This window comes from Petromyzon marinus, chromosome 51 (assembly GCF_048934315.1).
Source record: "Petromyzon marinus isolate PM22_M1 ecotype Great Lakes invasive population chromosome 51, UKy_Petmar_22M1.pri1.0, whole genome shotgun sequence".
Classification (NCBI taxonomy): domain Eukaryota; kingdom Metazoa; phylum Chordata; class Hyperoartia; order Petromyzontiformes; family Petromyzontidae; genus Petromyzon; species Petromyzon marinus.
Window position 1 is genome coordinate 4141703 of NC_133717.1, and position 14582 is coordinate 4156284.

The window sequence follows — 14582 nt, forward strand, 5'->3', positions numbered from 1 at the left end:
TATATATGTTATTATTTTATTGTTTCCCTTCAACGTGACTTTACCGAAAGAGCTAAGAATTTGTCGTGATTTTTGTTATTTTATTTTTTACCTACGTGACTTTACCGAATAGAACCAAAGAGTATGGATCCTTGCAGTCACGAAAGCTTCAAATCTATAATTGTGGCCTGGTTTTAAATTGGAGTGAGTGTGAGGATTGATAATGTTAGCTTATCCTTGTAGTTGAGTTCAGAACTTTAACCGTTGTTTTAATAGCAAAGAAGAGCACAATTGTTTAAACTCGCTTGTGCGCGTGGCGTCACAACTTAGCGGGCTGACGGAGGGGGGGGGGGGGTCCCTGAAGCCTGGAATTCCCCCTTCCCTTTTGGTGACCCCGGGCGGCTGTGTTACATCAAATAGGTGAATTGTACTTTGGCAATCTGGAGATTTTTCAAATAGTCGCTAACCTCCCTTTGCAACGGAGGGCTTTATTTATTTATTTTTATGGCCTTTTTACGATCTCTCAGGTGATCATCACCTGATCATGACCGTTTGTGTTATGGTCGAAACGTCGTGAGAATTTTATTGTTTTATATATATTTTATTGTTTCCCTTCAACGTGACTTTACCGAAAGAGCTAAGAATATGAATTACTGCAGTCACGAAAGCTTTAAATAAAAATTTGATTTTGAAAATGTTGAACTTCTGGTCAAAACCAGCTACTACTGGCCAAGACTAATTGGAGAATCTTTCGAAATTGAAAGAATTATAAATAATTGTAACCGTTCAGATAGCTACCTCCTTAGTGCTGCGTGGAAGAGAATAATCAAATAATACATTATTTAAATGCATGCCAATAAAGGGCACCATATTTCAATAGGGATTACCGTTGGTACAGCTATTTTAATACACAGAATGGACAGGAAGGACAAGATGAAAGGGCTCTCATAATGCACATGCATGATGTACGTTGACTCATAATTCTCCCCCCCCCCCCCCCACTTTGCGCAAGAGCGCATAAGTGTGATCACCACATCTACGCCTCTACATAAGGAACAAAACATTTAGACTTCTCCACAAATCTGGCTGTCGCCTGATGAAGCTAGTTGTAATTACTGGCGAAACGTCATACTCAGATTGTAAATGTTGTGGCTTGTCTCTCCAACACACCGGTGTGCTGTACTCGTGACGAATTGGCATGTTCTGTTTACGTGACAACCCTTACTAGTTGGCTGTGTTGGGTGGTGGAGGGTTTTAACGACACATTTATATATTTACGCGATCTAACCCAAAAAACCTCTTATGGATATTGGTCTCAAAAGCCTCCGTGTTAAACTCGGTTATAACTGTTTTTGTACTGTACGCGATGTTGTTGCTGCTTGCTAAGACATCTGACTCGGTTATAACTGTGTTAGGTTTTGTACTGTACACGATATTCACGTAAAATGTTTTCTCATTTCCTGTTTCAGAATATGGCTTCAGTTTGGAGTACTACAAAGTTGACCCAATACCAGCCAGCAGAGGTATTTATTAATTCTTAATTTACCGGTTTATGAACTGACCATCCTTTGGTTCATGCGCTTCTTGTACAAATTCCGTGAGTAATACAAAAATGGGTAAATTATTATTTTATGACAGTAATTGTAAGTTCAAAACGTGATTTCACGAACTACTATTGTTTTGCCAAATATAGTGCCTAGCGTAAATCCTTGTGTATTAGAGACATCTTCATCTAGCAAGTAATAGACCATGGTTGATAAATATTACAATGATAGATGAATCTATGAAGATGGAAAACAATGATTGACGTTCTCTGGTCTGACACTGGTGAAACTAGACCCTAAAGAAGGCTGTCTTTGGTACGGCTATTTTAGTACAAGCAATGGACAGGAAGTACCAGATCAATGGGCTCGCATAATGTGCACGCATAATGTACGTTGATTCATTAATCCTCCCCCCCCCCACCTTGGACAAGAAGAGTGCACAAGTGTTGTCATCACATCTACGCCTCTATATAAGGAACGAAACAGGTGGACTTCTCCACAAATCTGGCTGACGCCTGATGAAGCTAGTTGTGATTACTAGCAAAACATATTCTTTGGGTCTTTCGGTAAAGTCACGTAGATGGTTCAAAGAAAATAACCATCTACGTGACTTTACCTAAAGACCCAAATAATTTGAATTCCTGCAGTCACGAAAACTTTAAGTCAAGATTTACTAGCAAAACGTCGTACTCAGATTGTAAATGTTGTGGCTTGTCTCTCCAACACACTGGTGTGCTGTACTAGTGATGAATCGGCATGTTCTGTTTACGTGACAACTCGTACTAATGATGGCGGGTTTGACTAGACTTTTCTATATTTACGCGATCTAACCCAAAAAAAACTGTATTATAGAAGTAATTGTGTTTTGTCGTTTTTCAGAATGTGGCTGGATCCCCGTAGCAGAACGCAGAGTGAACAGCCGGATCGTGGGAGGCTACGAAGCAAGGCTCTGAGAATGGCCCTGGCAAGAGAGCCTGCACAACTTCAACAGACTGACCTGTGGGGGCTCCCTCTTCAGTGACCGCTGGGTTGTGAGTGCTGCTCATTGCTTCCAGAGGTGAGCGTTTCTGTTGCTTCACATGTATTGTGAACACTTTACTCTGAGCTATAAATGCTCTGATACGTGCATTGTCCTTGTACTGTTCGCCTTTTGACGTTCTCTGGTCTGTCACTGGTGAAACTAGGTGCTAAAGAAGGCTGTCTCTGGTGTAGGCCAAAGACAATGCATATATTATTATCAGAGCAAGTTTATTTGCATGTTCACCACAAGTACGTGTGGTTAATACAAACTTGATTCCTTGCTAAACGTGTTTGAACATCTTAACACCTTAAATTTTAATTTAAAGCTTTCGTGACTGCAGGGATTCATATTCTTGGTTCTTTCGGTAAAGTCACGTAGAAAGCACCAATAATATCTTAACACCTGTTTTATTGCCAGAAAGGGTAAACCCTATTTTTATTTGTCATACTTTAAAAGGATGCATTGTGTTAAATGTTACACACACAGCAGACAAATTTGATAATCACAACTTGCAGCCCTTTAACAGACCGCTTTTGGGATGAAGGCCTTCGCACACCGTGTTGGTCATGGGGTGTTGTTCGGCCATACCTCACCACACTGGTCACGAATAACTGTATCTGTGGTTGGGAATCAAGCTTGGGGAATTAAAACGTGGGTCAACAGGTTCGTAAGTGCAGTGTGCTAACCAATGAACCACCGCTGCTCCCACTCACACAATGAATCACAACACCATTAGAAGATATTTTTGTAGAATTTTATTGCAGAAAGAGTTATGAATATAAGTGGAATAGGGATGAAGCATCTCAGATTTTTTTTCACATTCAGGTATGATTTTTCAAAGTGCACTTGCAATCGTGATGCGTGCCGGCGCCACAGTCCAAATTTGCTTACTTGTAAAACTGACCCACACCAATTACTCAGTTGAGATTATACAGAGCAGCAGTCATCACCCCTACCGAAAGAACTTGGCAGGACCCTCCTGAAAAAGTCCTGAGACTCAATGAGGCTTACCTTGGTAAAAAAAAACATAATGCCCTATATTATTTTATGCTGACTGTGGTGGCTGTGTATTTACCCCCCTAGTAACAACCCAAACACCTGGACGGTATACCTGGGCCTGCACTCTCAGAACGATCTCAGCGCTTCAACTGTCGTGGCCAGAAGCGTCAACAGAATCCTCATCCACGAGCGCTACAACGGAAGCAGCCATGACTATGACATTGCTCTTATGGAGCTGTCAGAACTTATTTCCTTCATCGATTACATACAGCCAGTTTGCCTCCCACCTCGCTTTCAGAAGTTTCCCTACCCAGGGAAATCATGCTTCATTTCTGGTTGGGGAAAAATTTTGAAGGTGGTAAGTCCATAGGTGAAATATTCCAAACCTGGGAAAACACGTGATTTCAGAAGATACTTTGACCACTAAATAGAGCATAGTTTGAGATATTATTTAGTATCCATATCTCAGTGTCTATGGTGTCAGAACAAAGCAACCACAGTATTGTCATGTTTTGAGCCTCCACACGACCCGATTAACATTCTAATAAAATCGATCTTCTCATAGAAATCAGTTCCCTTCTGTTTAAACTCAGGATTACAACCCTTGAGTTGTTTACATTGGGTTAAATGTAGCACCTCTAATGTACAACATATACAAATATCAAAAAATCCATTGCTATGCCCACGATTCAAGGCATGTATCGTGATTTTAATGTATGAATCGGTGCAATGTTATTTTCCGACGGCACAAGTTAAACATAATCGATAGTTGAACATTTATTTTATTTCGGGGTAATGTTTGTATAATGAAAAACAAATATAATATACACATCTCTTCTACTGAACAATTCCTTTAATTTAATGGAGGCTCAAATTTTTGTTCGGAAACATTTTTTTGTAAAAATCCTTTGGAATAATGATGGCAGTCGGGTAGCAGAGCTCTCTGGTGCTCGAGGAATATCTTAAATAGGCATTAAGCTGATATACAGGTGATATGTTGTTAACATTTAAATGTACCACAATCTAAGTCTTGATGAAATATAGTACTTCACTTTAAGATGTTTTCTTGTTCGTGTTTTTGTTTTTTTGTTTGTTGTGGTTGCACCCGATTCAAGAGCCGAATGGCTCACAGGGCTATACCAAAGTAAATAAATAACTGGAACTGAAACACGGTTTCCAACACGAATTCTTGTCCTGAACAGGCTGCACACCCGACCAGCTTCAGGAGGCTTCAGTAGAGATCTTCAAGACGTGCGTCACCCCAGGGCCGCAGGCCTATAGCCCATCTCTAATCACCAACAGGATGCTGTGTGCAGGGTACCTCGAAGGAGGGGTGGACACCTGCCAAGTGAGCTGCCATAACAACCAACAAGATGCAATTTTGATTTAAAGCTTTCGTGACTGCAGTGATTCATATTCTTGGTTCTTTCGGTGAAGTCACGTTGAAGGGAAACTAAAATATATGCGAGAATTGTATTGTTTTATATATTTTATTATTTGTTTCCCTTCAACGTGACTTTACCGAAAGAACCAAGAATATGCAACTCTCTTGCCTAAAAACCATCTGGAGCACATGACGACTATGGGCTCAATTATGTTCCACCAGGGGGAACTCGGAAAGCAAACTTCTCCAATCAATTCATGAACACATTTTGGTACCAATTTACTGGAAGGAGCGTGGGTGGGCCAACATCAACTCGACCTTCAACAACAATGTCCTCCTTCAGGATCCCAGTCCCATTGAACATTTCAAGCTGGCCTCAGTTGTACTGCTCTTTGCATTGAACATTTAAACCTAATTATCGGGCCTTTTGACATCCCCTCTTTGGTATCATGACATGCCATTGCTTATACTGGATCACTGTAATCATCGCTCCATCAGGCCTCCTTGTTCGTCAGTCAACTTCTAACATTGGTGTCGTGTGTGTCTGTTGCAGGGAGACTCTGGGGGTCTCTTGGTTTGCCAGGACTCAAACGGCCGCTGGTTTTGGTACCTCTCTGGAATCACCAGCTGGGGCTATGGCTGTGCACGGGCTTACCAGCCAGGTGTTTACAGCAGGGTCACCAAATTCTTGGACTGGATTCACCAGAACATGCAGTAGTCTATTATACCATCCTGCACCGATATAATACTATAGATCATGGATATTAATGATGGGAACTGTAAATCAAAATAATTGATGCAGGCAATCAATATGTAAAAAATAAACGCATTGTAAATTGTTGTTAAAATGTTCATTTATATCGCTGAATACTATATTTTAACTGCACCAGAATGTAACAAGGTTTGCAAGTCAATAGATGAACAAAGGTTTTGGGTCAAATCAGACAACTCTGATAGTTGTTTACATGGTATTTTGGTTTTGCAACACCTGTAATGGGGCCTGGCAGAGCAAAAATGCATATGATGTTAAAACCACTGGACCAAGGTGGAAGGGTGATTGTTGGCATTGGCAGGAGATGAATACAGAACTTTATATTTTTCAATGTTGCTTAATTCTGTCAACATTGACACAATGGACAATTGATGGACTGTCTAAAATATTTGACCCAACCTGATTATACATGACAGCAAAATTAATTGCTGTCTAAACTATATACGATGCATTTATTTGTTATATTTTGACCTGTGCCATCAACTCGCGTCTCTCATACATTAATTGCAATGGCTGTTGAGCAGTAGGGGTACTCAGGCGATCTATAGATCTTCTAGGGGACCACTGCAATGATCGGCGCATCCAGACAAGATGATGCGTTCCACAGGGAGAACGTCCTTCATGGAGGTTGTCTAAGAGTGTGTCCATGGCAAGGTTATCGGTGATTTACCTTCACCTTCCCTGGTCAACACAGCCCATGAGTTTGTGAGTTTTGGTTTAATAACTACATAAAAAAGAGTGGTTTTGCACAAGGAGGCTGCAAAAAAAACAAGTTTGTGATGCAATTCGCTTGTCACATTAAAGTTACTTAAGATGCCTCTGTGTAAATGGCCTGATATCAAAACCATTGTCATAGTGTGCATAAGAAAACTATGGGAAAATGTAATGAAGAAAATACTTTATGGAAATATAAAAAAAAACATTTTAACTGTTTTTGTGGTATTCCAAAAATCATGGCATATTTGATTGGGTAAGATGGTTTACTAGTTGGGGTTTGAAAATGGCAATGATCCTTCATAATGTGAAAGACTGAAAGCTGCTCTTATGAAATTTAAACTTTCTTTTTAAAAACTGATTCACACAAAGCGACATGCTATTTGCCACAGCAATCCGTAATTTATCTAATGCATTTGGAAATCGATGTATGCTTAATAGTAATCTGGTGAATAAAGATTTAAAATGTGTAAAGTATAACATGTGTGTGCCTGGGTGACTTTTGGTCAAATCTTGAGATTAGGGATCTTATAAAAAGTTATACGACTTTCTATCAAAACCTCCGCCGCAGGGGCCGATCTTGACACTGCTGGCACAAGTCATCAACGAGTCCAATCAGTTCCAAATCGTCTTGTGCCACATCAGTCCATCTCTTTTCGAGCCTGTGCCACACCTGTTTAGACCCAACTAGTCAAACAGAAGCTGATTCGGCATGCCGTAGATGTGCATGCAGGATATATGACCCAGACAACTCAGCCCTCGCTTGACAGAGGGGCTCACTGATGATGGGAATGCATCCAGATCTTTGAAGGATCTGTGAGCTCACACAATCGTCTGGTTAAACCCAGGATAGATTGTAGGCAGGCTAGCCTGAATGTTTAAAACCGGCACAGATGTTCCATTCGAGGGCTCCACATTTCGCAAGCTTAGAGAAGTGACAACTGTGGTGGAGAAAACCCAGAGCTTTGAAGTGATAGACCAAGTTCCTTCCACACAGCGTTATGCAGATAATGAAAATATACTGCCGCTCGAGTGATTCGTATTGAGGCATGGGCTCCCAAAACAGGAGCTAGTCATAATCACACTACCCAGGTATGGAGCATTTTATGAAATAAAATACCCAGGCAGGTGCTTTGTGTTTGTGGGGCTGATGGTAAGGCATCATCTATTCGTAGCGTGCACCTATGAAGGCCGGAAGAGTTCACAAGGTGTTGGATGGCCAGCACCATGGCAAACCGCCTTTGTCTCCGCAGTTGCGATGCTTACCACACCAGGTACTCATTTGAGGCTGAGTCGACCTTGGGGAGGCCCAAGATCGGTTCAGATAATCGTCACTGGTGTTAGCAGAAATCGAACTCGTGTTGCTGGGTTTATAGCGCTGCGGACTAACCATTGCACCCTATCGCTCCCCACTATTCATGTTTCTCTCAACAACAAACATAGATCCCCCGTATAGCCTTAACAGATTAATGGGAGAAGTGCTGTTAGTGAGAACCCATGAAGGCCGACACGCCACACGAGGGAGTGGGTGGCCAGCACTACGCCCGGCCGCCTTTGTCTCCCTAGTGGCGATGTTTACAGCCCACCAGGTACTCGTTTTAGGCTGAGTCGCCCTAGGGCAAGTCCTGGACCGGTTCAGATTATCGTCACTGGTGTTGTCCGTGAGCGGGAATCGGGACTTGGGTCGCCAGGTAGCGCAGCGCGTTAACCGCTACACTACCGCTCCCCATATTTGTTTCTCTCACAAACTCTCACACACGCTTTTTCTCTGTGTCTGTGTCACTCCCTCTCACGCAAACACACACTCTCTGTCCCTCTCTCATTCTCTCTCAATGATTCACTCCGTCTCACGCTCTGTCTCAACAACAGACACTCTCCATCACATTGCACACTCTCTGTCCCTCTCTTTTTCCCACACACGCATTCTGTCAATCGCACTCTCTGCTACATCACTTACTGTCTCTCTAAAACTAACTCTCTCTGCATCTCTCCCTGTCCATCTCTCGCACTTTCACACACTCTGTATCTCTCCCTGTCCTTCTACACTACCGATCCCCACACACACAAAGCCTTTACATTTGGGGCAAGTGCTGTTTGCGAGCACCTATTAAAAGGCTGCACGTACAAAGGGGCCAGCACCACGCCCGACCGCCTTTGTCTCCCCAATGGCGATGTTTAGACACCGCACTAGGCACCCATTTGAGGCTGAGTTCACCAGAAATATCGCTACATATTACCTGGTGATGCCACATAAATAATAAATAACTCATCAAATAAGGGCCTACTGCAAGATAACTTCGCCTCTTATATGTGTAATGTATTTTCCATTTAAGTCCGCAGAGTGATTGACGAACGCGTTCGTGTTTAGAGACCACCAGCCTGGATATCCCGGCCAGGCAGCTCGTGGTCATGTGACAGACGCGCGCCTCCCACGTGACCGGTAGTGACGTCACGCGAAGACGTTGGACGTGACGTCAATCTCAGCAGTCCACCGTCCCCACAGAAGCCGCTGGTTCCGAAGAGGAGCTCAATCTGCTTCTACATCGCGTCTTGTAGGGATTTATTTCTTTATAAAGATGTACATCTTCATGAAGGACATCAACAGCGCTACGATGAAGACCAACTCACAAGGTTTGTGTGTGTGTGGTCAACCTGCCGTAGCGCTCACCAATAAATCAGAATCAGTTTTTTTAGCCTGGAAAAATCCGATGAGCTATGAAGCTCTTAAATTTCGATTTAAAGCTTTCGTGACTGCAAGCATTCATTTTCTTTGGTTCTTTCGGTAAAGTCACGTAGAATGAGAATAAAATAATAAATTGATAAAATAAAATAACACAATAATATTCTCACGACGTTTCGGCCACAACACAAGCGGCCTTCATCAGGTGAAGGGACGAGACTGGAGGACAGCGCTCCAGACAGTCTCGTCCCTTCACCTGATGAAGGCCGCTTGTGTTGTGGCCGAAACGTCGTGAGAATATTATTGTTATTTTATTTTATCAATTTATTATTTTATGAAGCTCTTGTTCAACATGTCCAGTAAAATATGTACACGATAAACTTTATTACACACCACACACACGGCTAACTCATCACTCGTGTAAAATAAACACGGGCCGTCCATAAATGACGTCTAGCACCTAGTGGGGGGGGGGGGGTCAGACATTTGTGACGATCCATGTCTTGCTCCCAGCGCGTGTAGACAGCCTCAGGCCTTAGCTTGGCCCGACGCTGGGCCCACCAATTGCTGAACTATCTGGAGAATTGTGGAGGGAGGTACACATGTGCAGACACAGAGACACCCTTACACACGTGCATATTAATTCGTTCATCAACTCTAGGTTGGCTATTTCATAGCTTTACACTGCGTTTTCAGGTTTTACCATGTGAACATCCCAAGCACGTGGAGCGAAACGTCAAGACATGCCAAACAATATGCAGTATAACACAAAACATGTCAGAGAGCTGTACAGAACAACTTCTAAAACCTAAGTAGTAGCTGTTTTTCATTTAGCTCGTTGTCAATCCACTACACTCTTGTCAGTCATGGGAGTTGCTTGTCTAATATTATGAAACTATGTAGCAAGTGTCTGATCGGAATAACGCATGATACTCACGAGGTGAACTTTGTCCAGTTGACTGGTGTTCACTGCTTAGCCGGTGCACACTGCTAACAAGCTGTCGACCTGAGTTTTATTCCCAGCCGTGGCTAACCTCAGTGGGGAGTGGTATCTGAATCAGTTCTGCGCACTAGCTTCACCAACCCGAAATGAAGACAGTGGTGATGTATGGTCTGATAAGCCCCAGGACCCAACTGGCATGAGGCACCCCTCATTGAGCAGTGGATTGACAGCACTGTACATGTGCATGTGGGTCTGGAATGCTATTGCCAATAAACTTCAACTTGAATCACTACCTATGAGATCTTCACTCAAAACTGCTCTAGAGGAGTTGTACACCCCTAGCTGCCACTGCTATTCAGTGGCCTAAAATATGGCTCTAGATTTTGGTGTTATAATTTATTTATGTAGTTTATTGTTAAAAATTCGGTCACAGTCCCTATGATCACTGTTACATTGCATTTATGGCTTTTATTTTGGTGATTTCGAAAACGTTTTTTTTGTTTTTGGCCATGTTTTTGTTTATTGTAGTACGGAGTTAGACTGATGGCCTTAATCTTAGTTGTCTTGTGGTTGTTGTTGTTATTTGACTTGCATCCCACTGGGATTTTTGCACACAGCGTTGGTGTACGGTGCTATTTCAGGAATATTTTAATAGTTTTTTTCCTGGATTTTCTGTTTGCACAGTCACATAATCACTTTAAGATGTTTTCTTGTTCATGTTTTTTGTTTGTTGAGGTTGCACCCGATTCAAGAGCCGAATGGCTCACAGGGCTATACCAAATAAATAAACTATGAAACTATGATGATGTGTGACGGGGGGGTGGGGTGGGTTTGAGAAATGTGACGTCACATCAAAATGCGCCACTTTAAATAAATATGGAATTGTCATAACACAATTTTTTATTTATTAATTTTCATTATTAACTATTTGATTATTTAAATTTACTAATGTCTCCTTTTATTCCATGAAGGAGCATTTTGCTTTTCCATGGGAGAATGGAGAAGCTTACATTTTGAATTTGTTTTAATGATTGTTATGAAACATTTTGATTCTAATGATTCTACCAGGGTTTTTCATTCTGTGGAATGAATATATGATTGTTATAATTGTACTCTACATTTTGCTTTGTTATACCACAAAGTTAAAAGTATTTTTTTAATAGTTATAATAACTTTTTTATATTTTATGATTATAAGATAATTTCAATATATTCTGAACATCTGCAGTTTTAGTTAGACGTTGAATATTTTCAAGTGAATTTTATGCTAAATTTAAGCTTTCCAAAGCCTCAGTTTTGTATACGTGTTTTCTCCTATAACATCTGAGTGCAGCGCCACATTAAATACGCACTACAATGACAATAGTTTAAAGCGATTAAAGCATGTTTTATTTTCAAAATGGAAATATAATTTGGGGGGGGGGCAGAGTTTTGTTACATCATATTTGAGGGGAGGTCTGACTTTTTGTGACGAGGGGGGGGGGGTCTAAAATCGTCCAAAATCGCTTGACGTCATTTATGGACGGCCCCATAGCACAAGCGAGAGAACGGGGGGGGGGGGGGTAGCTGTGTGGGGGGCACAGTGATGGGTAGAGGAAGACTTGGTGGTACCACTCAGTGATTGGTAGAGGGAGACGCGGTGGTGGCTCCTCTCAGTGATGGGGAGAGGAAGACGTGGTGGTACCTCTCACTGATGGGTATAGGAAGAGGCGGTGGTGGAACCTCTGAGTGATGAATAGAGAGGGAGACGCGATGGTACCTCTAAGTGATAGGTAGAGTGATACGCAGTGGTGGTACATCTCTGGGTGCTGCTGCGCAGGGGGTCGGCGCCGCAAGCGAGGAGGTCATGACCCGGAGGAGGAGGAGAGCGCTGCCAAGCGACAGCGGTCGATGGAGATGGACCACAAGCACAATCTGTGCATGCGGACGGTGGTTTTTGGAGGTGAGTGGAGTAGAGAGGTGAAACAGGAAAGTTCAGAGAGTGTGTGGAGGAGATAGATGAGATGGGAGAGTTTGGAGAGTGTGTGGAGTAGAGACGGGAGAGTTAGGAGAGTGGAATGGAATAGAAATTTGGTGAGGTAGGAGAGTGTGGAGTAGAGTGAGATGAGACGGGAAAGTTCGGAGAGTATGTGGAGTAGAGATATGAGGCGAGGCCGTCTGTACCCGTACCTGAGGTCGCATCTGCACCACCCCCCTTGATATATTATCTTTCTCAAACCTTCCAAACGGTTCCTCCTTTCCTGCCAAATCTCTCCCCTCCAGTCCTCAGCCAATTCCCTGCCTCCTCCTGCCCAGCTGCAATCCTGCCGCCTTCCATCTTCACGAGCCCTTCTCTCACTCTCCCCCCCCCCACACACAGTTTATTGCGTCTCTGCGCCACCATGAATTCCTTCGTGTAAATTCTAAACTGAAGCCCACTGAGCAATAAAGCTCTTTTTCGACCTGGCCACAAATGATAGCTCAAAGAATTGGCTTATTGGCGTGTGGTAATGTATAACAGCCAAATAATCGAAACGCAATTTGATTCTACATGTGGAGGGAAAAATCGGAGGACCCGGAGAACAATTCACGTGGCCACGGGGAGAACGTGCAAACTTCAAATATGCAGGCATCAGGGTTGGGATCAAACCCACGATATCCTCTATCACTGGCGAGGTAGTTAACATCGAGCCACCGGGGTGCCCCTGATTCACGCATTCTTACCTCCAAACTGAGACTCTTGTGCCCCGCACCCCCACACCCCCTCTTGTGTGTGCAGACCCTGACAAGCGGACAGCGACCAAGCCTGCGGCCCCACGACACAGGTCCCGGAGCCCCCTGAGAGTGCGATGCTCCGTGGATGGGGAGTCGATTGGGTCCCGCATGTGCACTGTCAGCATTGGTGGTGGGGAGCAAGGAAGAGGTGGACCACGCCGACAACGTTCCCCACGTTCCCCACTCTGCCGCTCCCATCCGGTGGATGAGAACCACGATGGGCCGAGTTCCAAGCGGCCATCGTGAGTAGAGCTGCGAGTGCACACGAGCGTGTGTGTGCATGTGTACATGCCGAGCAGGGTGCAGGGTGGTGGAGCAGTGGGACCCATTGCTCTACAACAACACCAGGTTGACCCGAGTTTATTACCAGCCATGGCTAACATCAGTGACCAGCAATAATTGAACCGGTCCCGAGTCTCTCCTAGGTCGACTCAGCTTAAAAAAGATATCACCTGGTAATGTATGTAAGCATTAGCAGCCAAAGACAGCCAGATGTAGTGCTTGTCATTGTGCAATGTTTATATTTTAATATCTCGCTGACAATACTTTGCCACAACAGCCTTCTTCGTAGGGCCATTGCCCAAAACGTCGCCTATTATACATTTCTTATTTTAAGGCCACAGTGTTATTGACTGACGAGTTTCTTCTCTATCCCACACGTCGGTGGGATGTAGTCTACCAGCGACTTGTAAGAAAGAAGTTAAAGCCCTGGGTGTAGCCTTGACACAGCCTAACTTAAAGCGTAGGTTGGCATAGCCAGGACAATGAATCCGCGTTTGTTTTTGGTGTCGGCCACGTGGTGCCAATGCTTGACGTTAACCCTCTACCACCCAACGAGGTCGTCAAATTTACAAGATATTGTTTACACTCGCCGATGTATGGGTTACATTCTGTTCAATGAATCTCCTCGCCGGTGGCTTAGGACTCTTCACTACCAACATTAACATGAATCAAACTTGACACGGTCTCCGTTTAAGTGAACCGCATGCTTAGCTCGCATGGCTGCCTTCGGCTCCTCGTTCACCGCCGCGCCCTCTCGTTGTGTTCCAATCAGAGTGTGGAGCAGGCTGGGTCCAAGTGGTGCGCCGTCGCACACCACCTCCGGTCCCGAGGGCCATCGGTGGCAGCGGTTGAGCGTTGTCCCACCTGTGACGACACGGGCCGAGCCGGCGGAGTACCGTGCTCCGGCGCGCAACGTCAGCCAGGAACCATCCACTTGGTACCAGATCACGGTAAATGCAGTGGCCGCACACACGTGGACACAGTCGGTGGTTATCTCCGTGGTATTATTGGTAAACATACTATGTGCTATCTGCTTTACAGTGGACCTTAATTATCCAGTGATGTCATATGCTGGCGTGATGGTCGGAATAAAAAAAAAATGAATTCAAATTACACAATTGGGATGACACATAGCAATGTTGCCCTCTCCCCCACTGCAAAAAACATGGAAGGACCCTCCACAAAAAGAGTATTGAGACTCAGTGAAGCTCTCCTGAATAAAAAGCATTGTAATAATACAGGGGCAGATCCAAAGGGGGGTAACAAGGACAATCCTTCGGAAAGCCTTTCGCAAACTGTTGGAGCAGGTGCTGTTCGTGGGCACCTTTTAAGGCCAGCATAGCACCTCAGGGTATAGTGTGGTTGTTACCTCAGTGCTCATGTTTACACACGACACCAGGTACTCATTTAAAGCTGAGTCGACCTAAGTGAGGCCAACAACCACTTTATTTGGCCATGAGCGGGATTTGAACTTGGGTGGCCAGGGTTTGTAGGGCAGTGTGCAAACCACT

At 43.9% G+C, this 14582-nt stretch overlaps 1 long non-coding RNA gene across 1 annotated transcript; it reads left to right on the forward strand.

The window, feature by feature from the left end:
- The first annotated feature begins 1052 nt into the window (after positions 1–1052).
- Positions 1053–5836, forward strand: LOC142931233 (uncharacterized). The gene is made up of 3 exons (XR_012947241.1): positions 1053–1502; positions 2403–2580; positions 5481–5836. It is a non-coding gene; the product is annotated as an uncharacterized LOC142931233 (long non-coding RNA).
- The last annotated feature ends 8746 nt before the right edge of the window (positions 5837–14582 follow it).